Source organism: Kogia breviceps, chromosome 2 (assembly GCF_026419965.1).
Source record: "Kogia breviceps isolate mKogBre1 chromosome 2, mKogBre1 haplotype 1, whole genome shotgun sequence".
NCBI classification, from domain to species: Eukaryota; Metazoa; Chordata; class Mammalia; order Artiodactyla; family Physeteridae; genus Kogia; species Kogia breviceps.
In genome coordinates, this window is record NC_081311.1 from 7952127 (window position 1) to 7972802 (window position 20676).

Sequence of the window (20676 nt, forward strand, 5' to 3'; positions counted from 1 at the left end):
CTAGGGAATGGGGATAATAAGTCTGTATCTCAGAGTCAAATGACGTAAGATGCCTGAAAAGTGCTTTACGCCCGGCGGCGGGGGGGGGAGGGGCTGTGCAAATTTAGGGGTGGTGGCCAGGGAGCTATTCTAGGACTGGAGGGGCCTTGGCCTCTGAATCCCAGTGTCAGAGTAGAAGCAAGTGATGAGGACTGTGTCTGTCCCATCCTTTCACAGTTCCCTTTCAAAACCCAAACAGAACAAAACAAAAATCCAGACTCCATCACACACACAAGTCTTCTGCAAACTGAGTTGAGAGAAAATGTTTGGTGTGAGCTGCCCTGGAGGGAGAGGGTATGGTGGGAATCTTTCTGGGCATAACTTGCCACTTGTCCCAGCACCGGGGGGCAGCCCCACCTCTCCCCTGAGGTCTGCTGCATAAAAGGAAGGCCAGAAAGCAAGCATCATTCCTGAATTCATTCGACAAACTTCAGCGAGCACCCACCTTGTGCTAGAATCTGTGCGGAGTGCCGGGCACAGAGAAGCGGATAAGGAAGGGGTCCAGCTGCGGGCTTGGACAGACCGTCCCTTGGCACCTGGGCAACTAAACAAGCCACGTAACCTCTCTGAGCCTCAGTTTCCTGGTCTGCAAAATGGGAAGAAGAAATAGTATATACTTGATCATGAGGATTAGAGGAGATGTGGTATGTGCGTACAGCATTCAGACAATCATCAAGAAATGATGAACCATGATGATCATGGCGATGATGATGGTGATGGTGGTGACAGAGTCCCTCCCTTTGGGTAGATCACAGGACGCCGTAGAAGCATAGGCTGGGGACCTGAGCTTCACTGGCTTCTAGAGGGGGTGGCCCTTGAGCATGTGGAAGAGGGAAGGGAGCTCCCCAGGCCATGAATCTGGGTGGACGAGGCCTCTGTTACAGGCCCTGCAACAATTAACATCTCAGGGGGTTGACACATACGATTTGCTTCTTGTTCACACACAGGCCACGTACGTTGAGGGACTGGACATCAGGTGTCTACCTTACAGTGACTCAGTGATGGAGGCTGCTTTGGCCTGAGGGGTCCACCCCCTCCCCAGACAGCGCAGGGAGCGTGCCCACCTGCTCTTCCAGCGTCAGCTGGAAATGACACACGTCATCCTACTGGCAGACCCCTGGCCAGAACTCACGTGATTCCGTCGAACTGCAGGGAGGGCTGGGAAATGGGGGAAGCCATGCAGAGGGTGTGGGCGGGGAGAGTGCCTCAGTTGGAGGGAGGGCCCAGGGACAAGAAGAACAGTGCTCGAAACTGAGAGTAGATCAGGGCTCCCGCGGTTAGGAGAGCAAGGAAGGTGGGGGCTTGGGGCGGGGTGGAGGCAAGGAGACCCACCGGGAGGCAGGGATCCGGTCAAAGGAGTGGAGGCCTGAGGCAGCCCCATGGCAATGAGGCGGGAGGAGGAGACAGCGCCTTGAGCCGTCGACAAGCAGAATCGAGAGACCCGTGGGAAGTGGGCAAGAAGGGACAAAGGGCAAGTCCCAGCCTCCTCGCCTGGGGGGCGGCCACTCCCTGAGACGGGATCAGGGGGGCTGGGGCAGCCGGGCACCAGAAGGTGAAGTCTGCTGCCTCTGCGCCGCCCACGGGACATGCAGAGCTTGGGAGAGAGGCCTGGGCTAAAGAGCAATCGATGCACAGAGCACCGCCGTCCTGCCCATCTCCCGGGTCCCACACCAAACACCACCTGTCACCCGCCCTCCATCCACAGACCCCTGCTGGGCATGCTTGCGGGAGACAGGGAAACCAGCCAGTCCTGGAAGAACAAAGCGGGGGGCGAGGGGGCCGTGAGGATTAAAAAGCACCACGCGTCATCTCAGCTGCTGAAGTTCTGAAGCTGGTGATCAGTTCCCAGGCTGAACACATCTGATCCCGGGCCGGGCCGGGAGGTGTTCGGGGACAAAAATCGAGATGCTAATTATGGTATATGGAAGTAAACCTTTAACACAGAGGAGGGCCGGGACACATCACATCGATATCAGTCTTTGCAACTGTTGAGGTAATTGAAACATGATTAACCCCCCGTCTTTGGTCTTTGGGATTTGGAATCCAATATACTGTGAAGGGCTCCCTTCTGAAACTGGCTCTCTCACTCAGTCCTCCGCAGACAGGAGCTACTCACATAAGCATCATCAAAAGCCTTGAGCATTATTGAACAGGAGAGGTAGCTTTCGTGTGCCCTGATGTCCTTTGCCGTTTTCTCTGGCATTTCAAAGGCTCTTTTCAAGTCAACATAGAGCCACGTTCAGCCTGCAGGGAGGAGCCCCCTGGCCCTGAACATGGAGGTTATTTGAAGGTGAATCAGAGGTAGGCTCTTTACAAATCAATCAATACCTGCATTTTATTCTAGCCATTTCGCAGATGGGTAAACGGAGGTGCAGAGAGGTCAGGTTATTTATTTGCCAGGTTCACCGAGGAAAAGTGTACTGGGGTGAAAATCGGAACTGGAACTTCTGCTCTGGCTTCTGTAAATTGTGGCTGCACCCGGCCTCTGCAGAGAGAAGATGAAAACCTTGATAGAACAGGAGAGAAAGCAGCTCCACCTGAATCCTCCCGTACGAAAGTGACAGGCTTGGGAAGGACAGCCACATTTGTGGGAGCTTCTCTGCCCTGTACAGAGGCCTGACCGCCTTTTATTAAACAAAGGACTATTCAACAATAAATATCTTTCATACATGGCCAGAGAAGTTACCACTATTGCCTCTTTCCCAGGGTTGAGTGAGGCAGCAGGAAATTAGCCAAGGTGCAGAAAACCTTGTGTTCTGTGGTTCTGGTGTGTTGATAGTTTTTAAATACTGAGCTGGAAAGCAACAGAACTAAAAAACACCCTTGGGGCTTCCCTGGTGACACAGTGGTTGAGAATCCGCCTGCCGACGCAGGGGACGCGGGTTCGTGCCCCAGTCCGGGAGGATCCCACATGCCACGGAGCGGCTGGGCCCGTGAGCCGTGGCCGCTGAGCCTGCGCGTCCGGAGCCTGTGCTCCGCAACGGGAGAGGCCACAGCAGTGAGAGGCCCGCGTACCGCAAAAAACAAAAACGAAAACAAAAAAACACCCTTGAATGCCATCACCCTTGTGGGTCCCTTATCCCGGGAAAAATGGGTCAGGGTCCTAGGGTGCCAGGAACCTCCTTAGGGTGAAGGGATGGGTGGGTGAATTTTACAGGGGGTTTGGGAAGGGGCCCAAGGTGAAGCTCTCTCAGTTACAGTTTCCTTATGTATAAAACGGATGGAATAATGTACTTTCCTCAGGGCCGCGATGAGGCTGAGATTTTTCTGCTGAGTGAAGAGGGTTTAGTAGGGAAAGCGTTGGCCTTGGATTGAATCCTTCCTTTACAGTTAGGACTTCTCAGTTGAGTCCTTAGGCAAGAGCCTTTCTCTTTCTGAGACTACTGCTTCTTTATAAAATGGTGCATTAATATGTCGCATATGGATCTTTAAGAGTTAGATACAGGGGCCAAAGGACTGGATGGATGCAAAAGTGTCTGTAAATTGTAAAGCCCTAGAGGTACTCCAGGTATGATTTTTTGGTTTTTTGCGGGTCTCTCACTGTTGTGGCCTCTCCCTTTGAGGAGCACAGGCTCCGGACACACAGGCTCAGCGGCCATGGCTCACGGGCCCAGCCGCTCCGCGGCATGTGGGATCTTCCCAGACCGGGGCACGAACCCGTGTCCCCTGCATCAGCAGGCGGATTCTCAACCACTGCGCCACCAGGGAAGCCCTTTTTTGTTTTTTTTTTGTACTGTTGTTTCCGTGGCCTCTACCAGGGGCAAGTCCCGACTGAGGTCAGGCAGGTGCTTGTGGGGCCTTGTTTATTTGTGTTAGGCTTTTAGCAGAGTCTGGGGACAGCTCCTTTACTGGGGCTTAACAGAAAAAAAAAAAGACCAAAACTGGTTCTGTTGTTCCCTTCACATAATTAATATTCCAAATAAGAACCATGCAGTCATTTCCATGAATATTGGACTCCTTGACTCCTGAAATATCAGCTTAGCTCTTCGGCTGAATTGAAAGAAGAAATAATTGTTTTTACACCGACACCGACAGACCAGCAGCTGTAGGTCCTGATCACGGCCTGAGGAGGGATGACTTAGTTTGGTTGACAAGATACACAGGAGCTTCCCTGGTGGCGCAGTGGTTGAGAGTCCGCCTGCCGACGCAGGGGACACGGGCTCGTGCCCCGGTCCGGGAAGATCCCACATGCCGTGGAGCGGCTGGGCCCGTGAGCCATGGCCGCTGCGCCTGCAGCGTCCGGAGCCTGTGCTCCGCAACGGGAGAGGCCACAACAGTGAGAGGCCCGCGTACCACAAAAAAACCCCACAAAAAACAAAAAAGGACAAGATACATTGTACAAATGTCTGCATCGTGGTTCCTGAAGGGGGAGAAGCACCCCTCGGCTCCTTTTGAGGCGAGCATCGAAGGGGTGGACTTCGGGTGTCCCGGGCCCCTGTGAAGAAGGAGGGAAGCCCGGCATGAGGCTGGTTTCAGGGATACCCAGGACTCACAGAGACCCAGCCTTGCGGGGAGATCAGTGGCAGTGGATGGAGAAGGCGGCTTCTCTCCAACGCAGCCCCCAGTGGGCACCTGTGGAAAAATAGTTCCTCCCTCCCTGGGTGCAAAGACAGTGGGTCCTCACGGCTCAGGAAAGAGGGACAGCAGGCCTGCATATGCTGCAGCGCACACGGGTCTCTGGGTCCAGACCCTTCTCACTTCTTGACTCCTTCCTCCCAGAATTCTCCCTCCGGCGGGCCAACCAGAGGCCAGATACATCACAACTACCGTGATACAGGCTGGCTTGGCCAGGCAAAAAAAGGGAATACACGAGAAATGACAAAGTGCTCTGAGGATTGTAATTGTGACCTTGTCATCTGAGAATGCTCACAGCCATTGGCGTGTGCCACTGGTGTGTAAGTATGCACATCGGGAGTGAGGTGACTGGTGGCCCCTGAGGTTCCTGGAGGAGACCCCTGACTGAGTGCTCCAGCCTTTTCAGAGCTAACCTTCTGGATGGGACTCTCAGGTGACATCTGGTCCATTTCTGGGTTGGTGGGGGTACCCCGAACAGAGCACTGATCCAAGGGGCAACGGGCCCCACCCCATCTCCTGCTCTGCTATTTGCAAATCTGTGTGCCTTTGGGCAACTATCTGAGCCTCAGTTTTCTGACCTGTAAAATGGGATGATAACCTCTTAGCCCCTCCCAGACCTTCACTGAAACAGCTTGCTGAAGTGTCAGGAGCCATTGGTACAGAGCTACGGAAGTGGTAGCCTGTGGACATCTCTCCTGCAATCTGAAAGCGTTGGTTCCCACTGTGCCATATAATTTTTTTCTCTGATTTAGTTGCCAATCCAAGATTACTTTTAAAATTGAGCTATTTCACAATAAAACTCAGATTTCTGGCTCCCATGCCCTATCTAGCAGGAGCTGAGACCCAGCTGTCTCCTTGGATGGGTGTGTGTGCTCCACAGTGCCCCAGACCCCACCCATCCCCACTGCCCACCTCTCGTCCCCTCAACAGTGTCTTGGCTGGAAGGAATGTGCACGGCCCCCAGCAGAGTGCCTGGCGACAGGCAGGTGTGCAACAAACATCCTCTTCCCCTGTCTCTGTGCAGCCGTGAGGCCGGGAGAACACCGTGTGTTCCCGGGGAGGCACTGGTCTTACTCTCTGCCCTTCCCTCCCCTGTGGCCACAGTATAGCCAGGCAGTTGGCACATCTCCTTGCTCCGCCCGTGTCCTTGGGAAACTGGGGTGGGTTGGAGACCAGGTCACTGCAAAGTGCCAGGAAGTCATCAGGCCTACCTCACGGTTGACCAGAAGGACCCACAGCTCAATTCTGGATGGATGGACTTGCCGTGATGCCAGCCTCTTCTTAGTCCCACTGATGCGGCCCATGGGTTAGGCCTTCAAGTCATGCCTTGGCTGAGTACCTCCCATCTCAACCTCCTCAAATGTTCAGGATGCCTGAGACTTAGGGGATAAAAAAGCTACCTGCAGTCTCCTCTGAGACCCGGGGATGGGAGAATGGCCTTCATTAGACATGCATTTAAGGTGTGGAGCCCCCCAGGCTCTTTCCCAGGGCCAGCTTGCTGTCGGGGTCGGGGTATGAGCAATGCTTTGGGTCTTGAGTCTTGAGTGGGGAGGGGAGTGAGATTTGGAGAAGAGGTTCAGGTGCCAAGGTCAGAGGAGGGCAAACTCGGAGCCCAAGCTTTCCTCACCTAACGGGACTCTCCCTGGTGGCCTGGGCTGTTCCTCTCCACCCTCTGACCCCTCCCCACCCACACCCCCTCTCTGCACACACACAGTCACAGTCTGGGACACTGCAGGGTCCAGAGGGGCCTCAAGAGTTTGTCCAGACCACAGGGGACTTTTAGGGATCCATGGACCAGGCATTAAATATAATGGAGAAGCTTACTGGGAAAGTTATATCAGAAGGATTTAAAGAAAATTGTTAAGTCCTCTTAAGAACTATCCCAGTGAGGAAGCTCACTGGGTGCTAGTCCTTAAACTCTGACACTTGCTAATTTTCCTAACAGGGAGAAAACACCTCTCAGTACCTGGCTGGAATTCAACCACTTTGTGTTTTTTTTTTTAAATTATATTTAATTTTGGACAAATTTTTATGGTGAATGATAGTGGTTTTTCCATTCATAAGGTAATAACTCATCTTTTGAAAGTATATTTTTAAATCTTTTTACTGTGGGGCTTTCTGAACACAGACCAGAAATAGAGATGGGTGCCCAACACCCCACCTTCCAGCCTCAGCCGTCGTCAGCCCGTGGCCAGTGCTGTCTCTGTGCCCCACACTCTTCCCACACCCCATTGCTGAAGCAACTCCCAGCCACCTTACAGCTTCCTCTGTGTATATTTCGGTATGTAAATTGCTGCTATGTGAGCATGTTGAAAGAACCTGGTAAGTGAATCACCTTTCCAGATAAAGCAAAATCTGAGAGCACCCTGGATGACTGGGGGTTGGGGGTGCTTATGCAGGCCAGCTTCTTATTGAGTGCATGAGAAAGACCCCCCCACACACCCCAACCCTGGGCCCCTGCCCCAGCACTGGCACAGGCTTGACACTTGGTTCTCCCTGTCTGTGTCCTTTTAGATTGTGAGCTTCTAGAGGGCAGGGCTGCTGTTCTGGGAGCTCATGAGTGGTGTCCCTGGACCCACTCGGGAGATGTTCCCTGAAGAAGCGATGCGGGCAAGAGCCGCTAGCCTTTGGGATTTCCTGACACTGATGTGTGGTAGGCTGAATTTTAAATGACCCCCATCGCCTTTGCTCCCAGTGTTATGCCTATGAATGTGTAGGTTACATGGCAAAAGGGACCTTGCAGATGTAGTTAAGGTTACTAATCAGTCGACCTTAAGATAAGGAGATTATCCTGCATTATGAATATCTTGGATTCTCCTTGGTGGGCTCAGTGTAATCACAGAAGCCCTGAAGAGGCAGAAGAGAAGGCAAAGGGGTCCCAAGAGCAAGAAGGACTTGAAATGCTGTTGCTGTTTCACAGGTGGAGGAGGCCACATGAGGAGAAATGAGGGTGGCCTCTGAGAGTAGAGACCAAACCCAAGCCAACACCAAGCAAGGAAGTGAGGGTCTCAATAACCACAAAGAAATGAGTCCTGCGAACAATCTGAGTGGGCTTGGAAGCACTTTCTCTGCAGGACCTGCAGATAAGAACCCAGGCTCGCTGTCCCCTTGATTTTATTCTGGTGAGACCTGAAGCAGAGAACCCACCAGACATCTGACCCACAGAAAAGTGACGTAGTCAGTAGGTGTTGTTTTAAGACACTGGGTTTGGGGTAATTTGTTACACAGCTATAGAAGACTGATGCAGATAGGGAACAGATCACCTTCTGTCACTGCTCATGATGGTTAATCAAGATTCTAATGACAGTTTGGAGAGGGCTTGGTCCCAAGAGATAATCCAGTTCCACCCCCATGTCACGGGCAGGGATGTAAGGCCTGGGGAGGAGAAGGGGCCACACTCACACTGGGTTTTAATGTCATCAAAGAAACTTCTAAGGAAGCAACTTTTCTCCGGTTAACCCTCCATCCGAGAGCAGATAGTCCTTGGAAATGTTTCTTGATGCCGTTGTCCCAGAACTCATCTCGGAACGACCATATCTGTCGTCCCTGAGCCACTTTGGGAAGCAGTGGGAAAGGTGCTGGTGGGTGTGTGAGAACTTGGAAGGGAGACAGAGGCACAGCTGCGGGGCCTTGGACCCCGCCTGGCAATGTGGACTGGACTCACCTGTGGATGCAGCGTAGGTATTACAGGTATTTTATTATGGGGGCTGACATGCTCAGATTTGCGTGTTGGAAAGATGCTGGCTATGCGTGTAGAAAGAACCAGTTAGTGGAGGTCAAGGAAAGGAAGCAGAGAGTGTAGCTAAAGGCTACTGCAACAGGCCCAAGGCAGAGGCGAGATGTATCCAAACTAGTGGTTCTCAGACTTCAGTGGGTACGGAGTGGGGGAGGGTTGTTAAACATACAGTTCCCCAGATACCACCCCCAGAGTTTCAGATCCTGAGCCCTCACCCCAGACTCACTGAAATGGAATCTCTGGTACCGGGGCCCAGGAATCTGCATTCTAAAAACCTCCCATGCTTCTAAGATCGGCAGGGTTGAGAAGATGACGGTGGCTAATGGGAGCTGGGGGTAAAAGAGCCAAGAGCTAAGGATGATGCTGGGGCCTCTGCCTCAGGCACCTGGGCAGGTGTGTGGTGGGGACCTTCAGGGAGCCAGGGGTTGTGAGGGGTGAAGCAGGCCTGGGTTGAACCCAGCAGAAAAGCTGGGCAGGAGGGCTTCCCTGGTGGCGCAGGGGTTGAGAGTCCGCCTGCCGATGCAGGGGACGCGGGTTCGTGCCCCGGTCTGGGAGGATCCCACGTGCCGCGGAGTGGCTGGGCCCGTGAGCCGTGGCCGCTGAGCCTGCGCGTCTGGAGCCTGTGCTCCGCAACGGGAGAGGCCGCGACAATGAGAGGCCCGCATACCACAAAAAAAAAAAAAAAAAAAAAAAAAAAGCTGGGCAGGAAAGGGGTGCAAATCAGCAACAGCTGCTTGGAGCCTCTGTGTGTGTGTGTCGTTCCCCTCATCCTCCCAAGCAGGGCTTTGTAACATGTGACTGCATTAAATGCTCAACCAGGAAAATGAAACGTGTTTAGAAGGCTCAGGTATTTCACAGCTAGGGCAGGCAATGCTGCTCTAAATTTACTAAGTCAACAGCTCATTTTTCCTGTTGGGTGGGTTGGAGATTTTATGACAGAAGCGAGTAAGTGAAAATGCTACCAGCTGTAAACTTTATCTTATTGGCGAAATGTCTATTATGCAGCTAAAAACATCCAGTTAATAGGCGACGCCCACCAACAGTCTTAGGTGGTGCTAACAATGACAGTATGTCTCTTTCATCACCTGTAGGTTCTTTTTATCACCAATTACTGGCCATAGGCGCACTCATGGAGGATAGAGAGGTGATGACTGCTGTCATCACTAAAACCACTTAAGATCCTTCATCTGATTTTCCTTCAGAGGTTTCTGCCTATGCTCTTCGGATCTCTAGTCTTCATTGGTAGGGAAGGCATTTGATTTTAGAAAATAATTTGGTGGACAAGTCGCTAATCAAGCCAGGAAATTCCAACTGCGTCATTCACTGGATGTGTCCGTTGTGCCAGGCTCTGAGCTAGGGGCTGGGAGTACAGAGACTTACCCGACCCTGTTCTTGCCCTCAAAGGGCTTACAGATTTCCCTGGAGGGAACTCAAAATGGAGTTCTAAAACCTTCCAGCTGTGGCAGCATCTTTAGGGTAAGTGAACTGACCCCCGCGGGGGAACCCCGTTAGAATACGCAGCGCTCGTGTAAACACACCCATTGCGACGTTTGTTTAAAACTGGCCCCATTGCTTTCTTCACTGAAGTTTCGATACAGAGTTGAAGTCTGCAGCTTTAAGGAATTTGTTATTATCCTAAATCTGGTTGAGGTTTTGGATCGACTGTAGGAAATTTTCACAAGAACCTAAATTTCACGTTGATTTGTGATGGATTAGCATACCAAAATTGGCTTCAAGTGCACTTAATGGATGCATTACTGCAGAAGGGATCTGTCTAACCACAGTATTTTTACATTTATGAAATTGAAATGCACTTCAGGTTACTGAGCAGTGTAAATTTGTCAAAATCACAGGGCTGCAAGCAGGTCGTTGCTGGTGGCAGAGATTTGAAGCCAGGTCCAATGAAACAAATTGGAGAGCCTGTGCACTGATTCCCCCAGGGGCCCCGTGGCCCTCAGGTGCAGCCCTTCCCAGCACAGGAACTCTGACTCTGGCGGTCCCCACCCCCCAGTGCCGTCCCCTTGGAAACCACCTCGAGGTGGGGAATAAGCTGAATGTGAACTGAACTTCATGCCAGTTTCTGCTAAAGTGTTAGCTGAAAATTAAGGCGTTAGCTGAAAACTAAGTCCTCTGACGTCTAAAAGGGGCGTTCCACTCTGACCGAAGTTTCTTGGAAGACCCAAATGCTCTGGTCTCAATGCTCACGTGGTGGAATGACCAAAGGCAAGGTTGCGGCTGTTGAGTCGGGGCTTGTAATGAGCAGTGCCCATGGCCCGACCTTAGTATCTCCTTTCCCCTTAAGTGGTCTGTTGTCCCCACTTTCAAATTACTGGGCCATTTCCTTGCACTGTGATTCCCACCCCTTAATCCCTTTAAAATGAACTTCCAACGGCAATGCCTCTTGAATCAACAGCTTTAGAAGATGCCAGAGCCGCAGCTTTCAGGGTCCTTCTCCCCTCCAGGTGGGGAAACTGAGGGTCAGAGAGGGGCCCAAGGGCTTACAGACAGCTGATGGCAGAAGCAGAACTTGCGTTCCCCAAGCTTCAGTATTTCTTAAGCAAATTGCACGTAAGACACCTGGAGATTGACACAGCTGTGTCTACTTCTTTATTCTCACTGCACTTACAGGATGGGTGTGCCAACCATGAACTTGAATTCACTGGCACGAGTGCACACTAAAGGTATAGGAGCGGGCTTTGGTCTTTTCCTATGTTTTTTTTGTTTTTTTTTTTTCCCTGAGCCTCAGTCTCCTCACCTGAAAAATGGGGATTAACTAATATTGGCTCACAAGGCTGTTGTGAAGGTCAAATGATGTAGCACAGGGAAGTACTTAGCAGTGTTTGTCGCATGGTGGGGATCTGTAGGTCTCCATCCTTAGGAGCGTTTGGAGACTTAATCATCTTAGTGGCTCCAACATTCACTCCAGTGTGTGGCACAGAGCAGAGGTTCAGGGAGTGTCTGCTGAATGAATGAATGGATGAATGTACCTTGGGAATCATGGCAGGTCCCTGGTCTTCCAATTTTCTGATGTGCTTGCATTCTCATAGAATCTTTACTCAAGTAATACTTGTCCATTAATTCAATTAACCAGTTCAATAACAGTTCTTTGTGACTATTATATGCAAAACCACTTTCAGTAATACTGATGACTAATAATAACTAATATTCCTGAGCTCTTACTAGGTCCTAAGAATTATGCTTAATGTTTTTCAAACATTGTATCATTAGTCTTCACACCAGCCCACTGAGGGAATGTATCAGTCAGCCACTTCCACAATAATGCTATGTAACAAAATTTCCAACATTCAATAGCTCGCAACAAGCATTTCCCCATTGTGTTTGTAGGTCAGCTGAGGCAGTTCTGAATCCAGGCTGGGTCACTTGGCTCCAGGCTGCAAGTGAGTTCAGGTCTGCTCCACGTGTGTTTATTCTGGAGCCTTGCTGGAAGAGGCAGCAGCTTCTCAGGATATGTTCTTCTCATTATGGATCCAAAGCACAGGAGAGCAAAAGCCCAGCCCTGCAACACATGTCAAGCCTCTGATTCAGTCACATTCTTCAAAATCTCACTGTCTAGAGCAAGTCATATGACCAAGTCCAAAGTCAAGGGATGGGGAAGCACATTCCATGTGCTATGAGGCTGTGACAAGGATGTAGAAGCATAATACCCCCATGGGGTCAATAATTCAATTTACTGCTTGTAGGGGCTATTATAGGCCCCAGACTGAGGCAAACAAAGTGACTTGTCCAAGGTCACTCAGCGCATTGGTGTCAGCAGTAGAGGTTGAAGCCAGACAATTTAATTCCAGAATTATGGAGGCCTACGTGTGCATATGGTGAGGGGATATTTGTTTTCTTAAATTACTTGTATTTTTTTTCACCCATTAGTTGGCAATGTCATGTTGGCACCAGCCTCTCTCACAGTTACCCATCCATCTACTCACCCACCCACTCACTCACACGTCTGGCCTTTGGGTATTCTCTCAACTCTCCAGAATAAAAGACTCAAGGCAATTCTTGGGTGATTTTTTTTGTTTGTTTGTTTTTGCGGTACACGGACCTCTCACTGTTGTGGCCTCTCCCGTTGCGGAGCACAGGCTCCGGACGCGCAGGCGCAGCGGCCATGGCTCACGGGCCCAGCCGCTCCGCGGCACGCGGCACGTGGGATCTTCCCGAACCGGGGCACGAACCCGTGTCCCCTGCATCGGCAGGTGGATTCTCAACCACTGCGCCACCAGGGAAGCCCTTGGGTGATTTTTAAAAATTAATGTTGGGGGGAAAAATTGCCATCCAGTTAATCTCAGGCATGTAAATAAATACCTTTAGAAAGTCCCTGGTGGAATTCATATCAAAGTGGCACCGTGATTTTACTTAAAAACAGTTTGTTCTGAGACAACTGAGATTTCTGACACCTGAATCTGAAAGTGATCTGGGTGGGCCCTGTGCTGTCTCCACAACGGAGTGGTGTGTTTACTTGGAGGGAGGAGAGGAAAGACGAGGTATGTGTGGCTGTGGAATAAGGTTCCACACACGCTTACAGGAGGGGATTTCCTCCTCCGTGTTTCCATAGAACCTTCCCTGTGTTTGTTTAAACCCATTGCACACTCTGGTCTGACAGCTGCCTGGCCCAGGGCCTTCCTTGCAGAAGCATGCACAACCAACCTTCTTTAACAGCACCCTTCACTGTGTCCCCGGAGGCAGTTACTTGCGTATATAAACCTTACTGAAAGGCAGGCTTTTCTTGGGAACTAATAAATAAGCCACAAAGCCACAACGTGGGTAAGACCTTGAAAAATGGCATCATCATCTATTGGGAATTGTGAACCCTGCAAAAAGCAGCTCATTGTATTCTCAGAAAAAGCTTTTTGTTTAAAAAAAATAATAATGAACAAAAACCACCAAGTGGAGTCTATATGGAAAAAGCAATCTAGTCTGAGATTCTAAGGCTGGTCTCTTTGCTGCATTAATCTTTCTTCGTAGATTTTATGTAAGAGGCATTATTTGCAGGAAAACAGGATACCGTTTTGAAGAATTTCCCTCTCATCCCAGCTTTCCATCTGCAGTTATAATCCTCTGATTGTGACCTCTGCATGAGTTGCTGAGCAGAAGTTTATGACCTCAGGGTGGGTTACAGCTTCTGGGGTGGAGGGGTGAAATGAAGCCTCAAGCAATAAAAGTCACATATTTCCAGAAAGAGAGGAAAGGGGGAAAAGTCACCCTCAGGACGCATCCCTCAGCGGTGGGCCAGCACTTCACACTTATGGAGCATTTTAGCTCCACTCTTGGTTGCTTTGTTGCTTTGAGGACAAGATGCTGGACTGTAGCCATATAGGGACTCGGGCAGGCAAAAGGCTATGTGACTGAGGACAAGGATTTTTTTTTCTGTCCCTTGGACCCGTTTCCTGAGAGGCTGGGCTTGAGTCGAGTCTTCCCGAATTCAAAGTGTCTTTTCTTTAACTGACGGTATCTTCAGTCAAGAGCCCGGGAGTGGACCACTGGTGCCGTTTCCTTGACCTCGGGCAGCCCAGGTGGTTTCCTGGAGCTGCCGCCCCCTGGGCCACTGCGCCGGCCGGGCTCGGGGTCCCGCTGAGCCTTCCCTCACGGTGGAAGCAAACAGGCTGGGCCGAAGAGCCCGGGAGATCCTTCTCGGGATGCAAAAATACAACAGAGGGCGCGGAACCCACCAGCGCCGTGGCCGTGAATATCAACGTATGGTCGGTCTGGCTGCAGACCGCCAAGTGCGTTAAAAATGTCTCTGGCGGGGTGTCATTGGCAGACTTTAGGGGTTTCGGTTTGCTTTCTATTTGGAATCAACGCGTCGCACAAGCCGTGTTTACTTGGAAGGGGAGGTGGCGGGAACCAAACCCACCGCTCCGCGCACACGCCTTTTTCTCACATTCCAGACTCGAGCTGATGTGGGTCAGCGCCACATGGGGCGGGGGGAGGGTTCTTTTCGGATGTTTCATTCGCCATCCGCACGTCACTCCCAAACTTTTCCTCCCTGCGCTCGGGGAGTCAGGTTGACGCGCCCTGGATGAGGGGCTCGAGGCGCGGGGCTGGGCGCGCTCCCGCGGAGCCGGAGCCGAAGAGGCTCCCGGGCTGGACTCGGGCTTCTCAGGTACAAGTTGGGTGCCACGCGGGGGCGGCGACGAGCGGCGGGTGGGTGTCTGGCTCCGGGCTCCGGCGCCCCTCCACGTTCTGGCCGGGCAGCGCCGGGGGCGGCCCGGGCTGGGCGTAGGGAGTCCGGGCTGGCGGAGGCTGCGCGCAGCCTCACTCCCCGCGGCGCTCCCGGCGCGGCGGTAGCGGCGGCGGCGACGACGGCCCAGGCAGACAATGAACTTGCGCGCGCGCGGAGCCGAGGCAGGTTTGGGCCCCGCGACCCTCGGCCCAGTCTCCCCGAGGCAACCGCGGCCCCCAGCCGAGGGCGTCCCCTCGCCGCCGGTTCTGGCCGCGCTCTGGGCGCCCCGCGCACTGGGGACCCCGCGGGAAGGGTCGCACGCCCCCCTCCCCGGCTCGGGAGAATGCGGTCGGAGCTCGGGGACGGGGGACTCGGCGGCGGCGTGGTGGCGCTGCGGGCAGCCGGAGGCCGGCGGGGGGCGCACGCCCCGGGGCACGCACGGGCCGGCTGTCCAGGAGAACGACCCCAGGAGTCGGAATCGGGGCGGCGCGCTGCGGGCGGAGGACCGACGGACCGACAGATCGGTGCTTTCTCCTTAAGAGCGCGCTTTGGGCGGGGAGGGGGGTGGGGGTGGGGATTCCCCAGCCTCGCGCTCCGCTTCCCCGCGCACTTCTGGGAAGTTTCCAGGCGCGGCCTGGGGCAGGTAGGTGTGCATCTGCCACTCTCTCCCGGACTCCGGTTCAGAACCGCCTCCTCGCCCCGGCTCCAGTCCTGCGGCCACACAGGGAGGGGAAGCCGGTGGTGGGGGGGGGTGTCCCAGGCGCCGAAGCCTGTGGGACCGGGTTCCGGGAGGGGGACCGCGGGGGCGGGCCTGGGAGGAGGCGGGGGCGCGGCGAGGCCCGGGGCGGCCTGAACTTTTGCTCCCCGATCCCTCTTCCTTCCTCCCCACCCCCCGCCCCCTGCCCCCTCCCGGCGCCCCGCCGCAGCTCAGGAGGCAGCGTGACTCCGGAGTAGCCGGCGCTTCCCAGCTGCGGTGGCGGCGGCGGCGGCGTCCCCGGCCGGCCTGGGCGCGGCGAGCCGAGCGCTGCAGGTCTGAGCCGAGTGGCGCGGCGGGGCGGCCGGGCGGTGGGGCTGCGGGGTGACGAAGCTGTGGGGAGCCGGGGTGGCAGCGGCCCCTGCGCGGGGGCGACGCTGCCGATCGTGATGGAGCCCGAGTCTGTTGGGTTGTGTGTGCGGGTGGAGAGGACTCGGCGGCCGTGGGCGGATGGCGGGCGGCTCGTGGCGCAGTTGGCCCCCTTGGAGCCCCCTAGGATCTTGGGATGGAGGCGCCCGGGAGCAGGGAACCTAGCCTTTGGGGGAATGAATGAAGAGCTGTGGAAGCGCCTTCCGACTCCTCCGGGCGAACGGATTGGCCGGGGCGCGCGCTTGTGTGCGCGTGTGTGTTTAGGATTTGGAGCCGCCAGGGTCCTGGGTGCGGCTGCTTGACCGCCCCGTCGCGGTCCTGGTGCCCACGTTGCCCGTCCGCCTTGCGCCCGGGCTCGGCCCGCGGGGCTAGAGCGGCGGGTGTGGACTGAAGGCTGGGGCTCGGGTGCCGGCTGTAGGCAGCTGGACGTCCGCGCCTCGAGCAGGGAGGTTCGAAAAGGAGGCGGCAAAGGCTGGGGCTGAGACTCGCTCCTCCGGCGGCCCCCATTTTCCGGTTCCCCGAGGCCCTTCGCTGCATTCACGTTGGGTGAGTTGATGGCACGGAGTTTTGGGGAATGAAGTTGTATGTCCAGGAAGCCGCAGGACGCCCAGGGAAAGGATGTGGCGCGCTGTTCTGTGAGGCTGAGCCGAGGGGTTCGCAGAGCCCCAGCTCCTCTTTATCAGCTGCGGTTCCTAAGAGGGCAGCCAGCCGGTGTTGGAGCAGAAAGCAGCCCGGGGGCACGTGCACCCGCCGAGGGGCCCAGGTGGAAACTGAGGCCTGGAGATTTGCCCCAAGTTCCTCTAGAACCTCGCACACCATTTTCCATGCCCAGCTTTCCTGCTCCCGCCCCCCTCCCAAATGGTGCAAAATCAGGAACCCTCCCTTCCAGAACGTGGCACTTATTAATTTTACGAACTGTTCATTGAATCAGGCTGTCTTGAGGTGCAAATCATATATGATTTTGTTTAAAATAGCATGGGCATAAAAATGCCTTTTTATTAGGTAGATTTTAATCAAATACGTTTTTGTCTCTAATACTCCTGAAAGATTGGCAGGAAAATGTTTTCCTTGCCCCCTGCTGCATGGGGAAACTGAGCCAGCAAGGTGAAGCAGCTTGCCGTGGTCTCTCTCTCTCAGTGCATAGGTGCGTAGTCGAGCCAGAAGTGGAGCTGCAGGGCTCTTCTTCCCTCCCAGGTCCAGCTCCCCGGGAGAACCATTTCTAGGGCCCTCTGAAGGAAATTCCATCATGTTTTTGTGTTTTTTCTCTCTGGGTATTGCATGACTGCAGTGAGCTGGGTTAATTCATCCAGGATATTGTGTGTGGGAGGTGGAGAGGCAGGTTTGTCCATAGTGGATCCCACGTGAGCCTTGCTTTTCTTTGATGGTTAGATGGCCAGGCATCCCAGCAGTGTCAGTGTGGCTGCCGTGAGGCCTCTGTGTCTGCACCTTTCTTCTCCCCTGTTGCTGCTGCCCCTGGCCAGAAGAGGTGAGGAATTTGATTTTCCACTGGCCTGAAGGAGAGAAGATTAATCCCTGTGTCCGGAAGAGGCTGTGTTTGCAGGAAAGTTTGGGAGAGGTTGGGAAGTGGACTCTGCTTCTTGGGTGTCTGGAGAAAGAGCAGAGAAGAATGTCCAAGTCCACCAGCTGGGCCACGGGAGCCCCAGCCTCTTGGAACGTGCACTAGCAGAAGCTTTAGGTTGGGGCTGGGTTGGGATTACATTGTGGTTGTCCAAGGCCACCGAGGGCCCGGCTGGAGGTGGCCCGGCTAGCGTCCGCCTAGCATCTGCCGATGGCATGGCTAGCATCCGTACCCGGGCTAGCTCCAGGGGATGGAGAGATGGGAGACACTCTGGGGCTGCCCTGGGCAGGTGAGCACATGCCCTACCTAAAGAGGGCAGCTTTGACTCAGCTCCAGCCAGGGGTGGGGGCCGGGGATCGACTTGACAGGTCTTGTTACTTTTCAAGAGAATTCTCGAGCCTGGACATTTAAGTGGGGGCTCCAGTTCTACAAGTAGGGGGTGGGGTGAGTACTCTGCCAGGAGGTCTGAAGCTTGACATCTGGCCCTGGGTCTGTGTACTGGGGAGGGCGTCCCACTGTCAGAGACGTGTGACACCTGACAAGGCGTGGGGATCGCATCTCCCCGAGGCCGAGGGACTGAGAATTGACGGGTGCCCAGTGTGCCGTGGCCATGTGCCTGGCTCCTTCATGTGCTGTGTGTCATGCAGCCACTCAATAGCTATTTGATGAATTCTTTTGTTGTTGTTGTTTTAAATTTTATTTATTTATTTACTTATACAGCAGGTTCTTATTAGTTATCTATTTTATACATATTAGTGTATATATGTCAATCGCAATCTCCCAGTTCATCACACCACCACCACCCCCTTCCCCCCTTGGTGTGCATACATGTGTCCTCTACATCTGTGTCTCTATTTCTGCCCTGCAAAGCGATGAATTCTTGTCGTGCGGAAAGAGACACCCTGCCTACAACTTTTCATATCATTTCATTATCAAATAGTACACCATGATAAGACAGAGTCCCAGCCCTCGTAGGAAGGGAGCAGGCAAACATGCCTGTACCTGACGGACAAATGAACAGCGAGCTGCGTTCAAAGGTGGGCAGGACAGTAAGGCAAGGAAAGTGAGAGGTGGGTTGTGGAGGAGGGGTCTCCTTTTACTGATGTGGAAATTGAGTCTCGGAGCAGTGGGTCTGAAGTCACACAGCCCAGAAGTGGAAAGTCGACGCAGGTCTCTGATTCTCCAGCTCCTGGGTCGGCTCTTTCATCCCACCCTGCTGCGCTGGAGCCTCTTGGAAACTCCTAGATGAATGGACGTTCGCTGTGGTGGGGAGCTCTTACTTCCCGTCCCTATATCCAGACCCTGTCCCGCTCCCCAGGTCTCAGCAGGCCCTGGATTACCAGGTGTCATTTGGGATGCATTTGTATGAGAGAGGAGTTTCCTTAAAATTCTAAAAACAGAAACTATTTCGAAACGTAGCTGGCCTGGGCGTGTCACTGTGTGAGCGCTCTGTCACCGGGCATCTCTTTAGCAGCACGTGATTTAGAAGCGACACTTTCAGCCACTGGTGAGAACGGTACATCCACCTGCAAGGCTGGATGCCCAGGTGATGTTGACTGAGTTCCGCCATAACTGTGTTGCTTTGCTGTGAATCCAGAGCCTGTCTTCCCACTTAGCTAACGACGTACTGGGAGACTGTTTGGACCTGCACAGGGTCTTTCGTTATTGTTCTCAAGTGCTGGGGTCTAATTTCCTTCCTGAGACGCTCGTCCTTTAAAATGAAGCACTGGGACGAGATGATCTATGTGTAGACCCGTGTCTTCACAGCATGAAATGAAGCATAAAGATGGCACTTATCTACTGAGTATCCAGTCTCCATATCCAGGAAGAAAAGTAAAGGTTTTGTGTGGATTTGGGCCAATACAGAATATATATATTTTTTAAGTACAGGGATTGGGGAGGAAGGCATTTGGTCATAACAGCTGTCATTTGCTGGGCCCCTACTGATTCCCAGCTGGCCCTGTGCCAGCCAGGTCAGACAGGTGTCCCCCTTTGTCTCAATCAGAGGGCAGGGAGGCTCTTGGAGATCACAGGGAAGAAGCTTTCAGCCATCCGGATGTGCAGGAGCTGGGAGCCCGGAATGGCAGTGGAGGAAGGAGGGAAATGGGCTGGAGGTGGAGAAAAACAATCGTGGCTCTAGAAGGGGAAGGCGGGCGTGAATCAGCAAGTGGTAAGGGGCGGGGAGGTGGCAGAAGAAAGCAGGTTCTCAGTCTCTGCTGATTTCGAAAAGGATGTACAGGAAACGCGAGCAGCCTCTTTCATCAGCAGCAGCTACATGCAGCATTTACGCCTTCTTCCAGGTGCAGGCCCAGGGCCAGGTGCGTGGGAGCTGAGAGGCAGCTCTCAGAGTAGTGGGCGAGGCAGATCTTGCGCAAGTCAGAGTTACACAGTGCTGCCCTGAGCGCGGCAGGAGCCCGGGTTAGCGACTCTGACACTGGAGTGGTCTAGGGCGACTTCGCCCCTGGCCTGAGAGCTGGGGTCCTATACATGACAATACCTGCCAGGCGCTTGGAGTGGTGCCTGGCATACAGTAAGTGCTTAAGAAACATCAGCTTTTGTGGTGTTCTTTAGCTCTAGAGCTCAGCTCATAACCAGGGACGGGGGACGTCTCTGATCTCTCTGAAATTGCACGTACAGTTTTTTTATGTAGATGTGTATATTTCTTGGTGTGTGGGGGGGGTGGAATGCTAGCATATTCTACCTCAGAGGGCTTCTCTGACACCCCGTAAGGCCAGGAGCCCCAGGACACATTGGATTCTAGTCAGGCTGGTTGCGTCACCTCTCTGGGCTATTTCTTGATCTGTGCAAAGAGGAGGCTGGATCCACAGCTGCCCTCCGGGATGCTTCCAGCGGAACGCTGCGGACAGGCTGTAGGTCAGTTTGGGTACTCCCGTGAGATGAGCTTAAGCCCACGGCAGACCAGGAAATGTGCTGGGGTGGCTGGCTTTTGAACGTTACATCTTGAGCACCACTGTAAGCTTCAAAGAGTCCTGAGCAAGTGTGGTGGTGGTGGGGGGGGGCGCCTTTTTGCCGGGGCAGGCTCTCGCTGACACCTATGCTACATTTTTAGAGTTTGTCCTGGCCCAGGCCTTTCAGGTCTCTGAAGAAAGTGAGGCCGGCAGATCCTCAAAAGCAGAGAGTATCATTACAATGGAAACCTGGACACTTTCCAGAATTGTGTTTGTGATAAAAATATGCAAACAGGTAACCTAGTTAGTTACCCAGGTGCCTGGAAAATACCCCAACATGGGCAAATAATTAGATTACAGGGCAGGCGCAATTGTTTTTTCCAGTGATATGTGGGAACCTGGTGGTTTCACGTCTTCTCTTGAAATGGAGTATGTGTTTGCTGGCCCTTTTTGCGCCCTGTGGTTGAAAACATCGTGGAGTGGCCTCTGAGGGGGAAAGGGCCTGAGAGTTGGCGATTCTGTCCCTCTCGGAGCAGCCCT

General features: G+C 53.5%; 1 protein-coding gene across 6 annotated transcripts in view; it reads left to right on the top strand.

Annotated features, from left to right (window-relative positions):
- The first annotated feature begins 13820 nt into the window (after positions 1-13820).
- CHST15 (carbohydrate sulfotransferase 15) overlaps positions 13821-20676 on the top strand; it is an 81654-nt gene continuing 74798 nt past the window's right edge. The window contains exon 1 of one of the 6 annotated variants that reach the window (XM_059052640.2): positions 13821-14465. The gene's annotated coding sequence lies outside the window, so the exon portion shown is untranslated. Of the gene's footprint in view, positions 14466-14587; positions 14708-14943; positions 15169-15348; positions 15556-15906; positions 16195-20676 lie in introns of those variants that run through there. The other 5 variants (XM_067024412.1, XM_067024415.1, XM_067024414.1 and 2 more) reach the window with 5 other exon arrangements.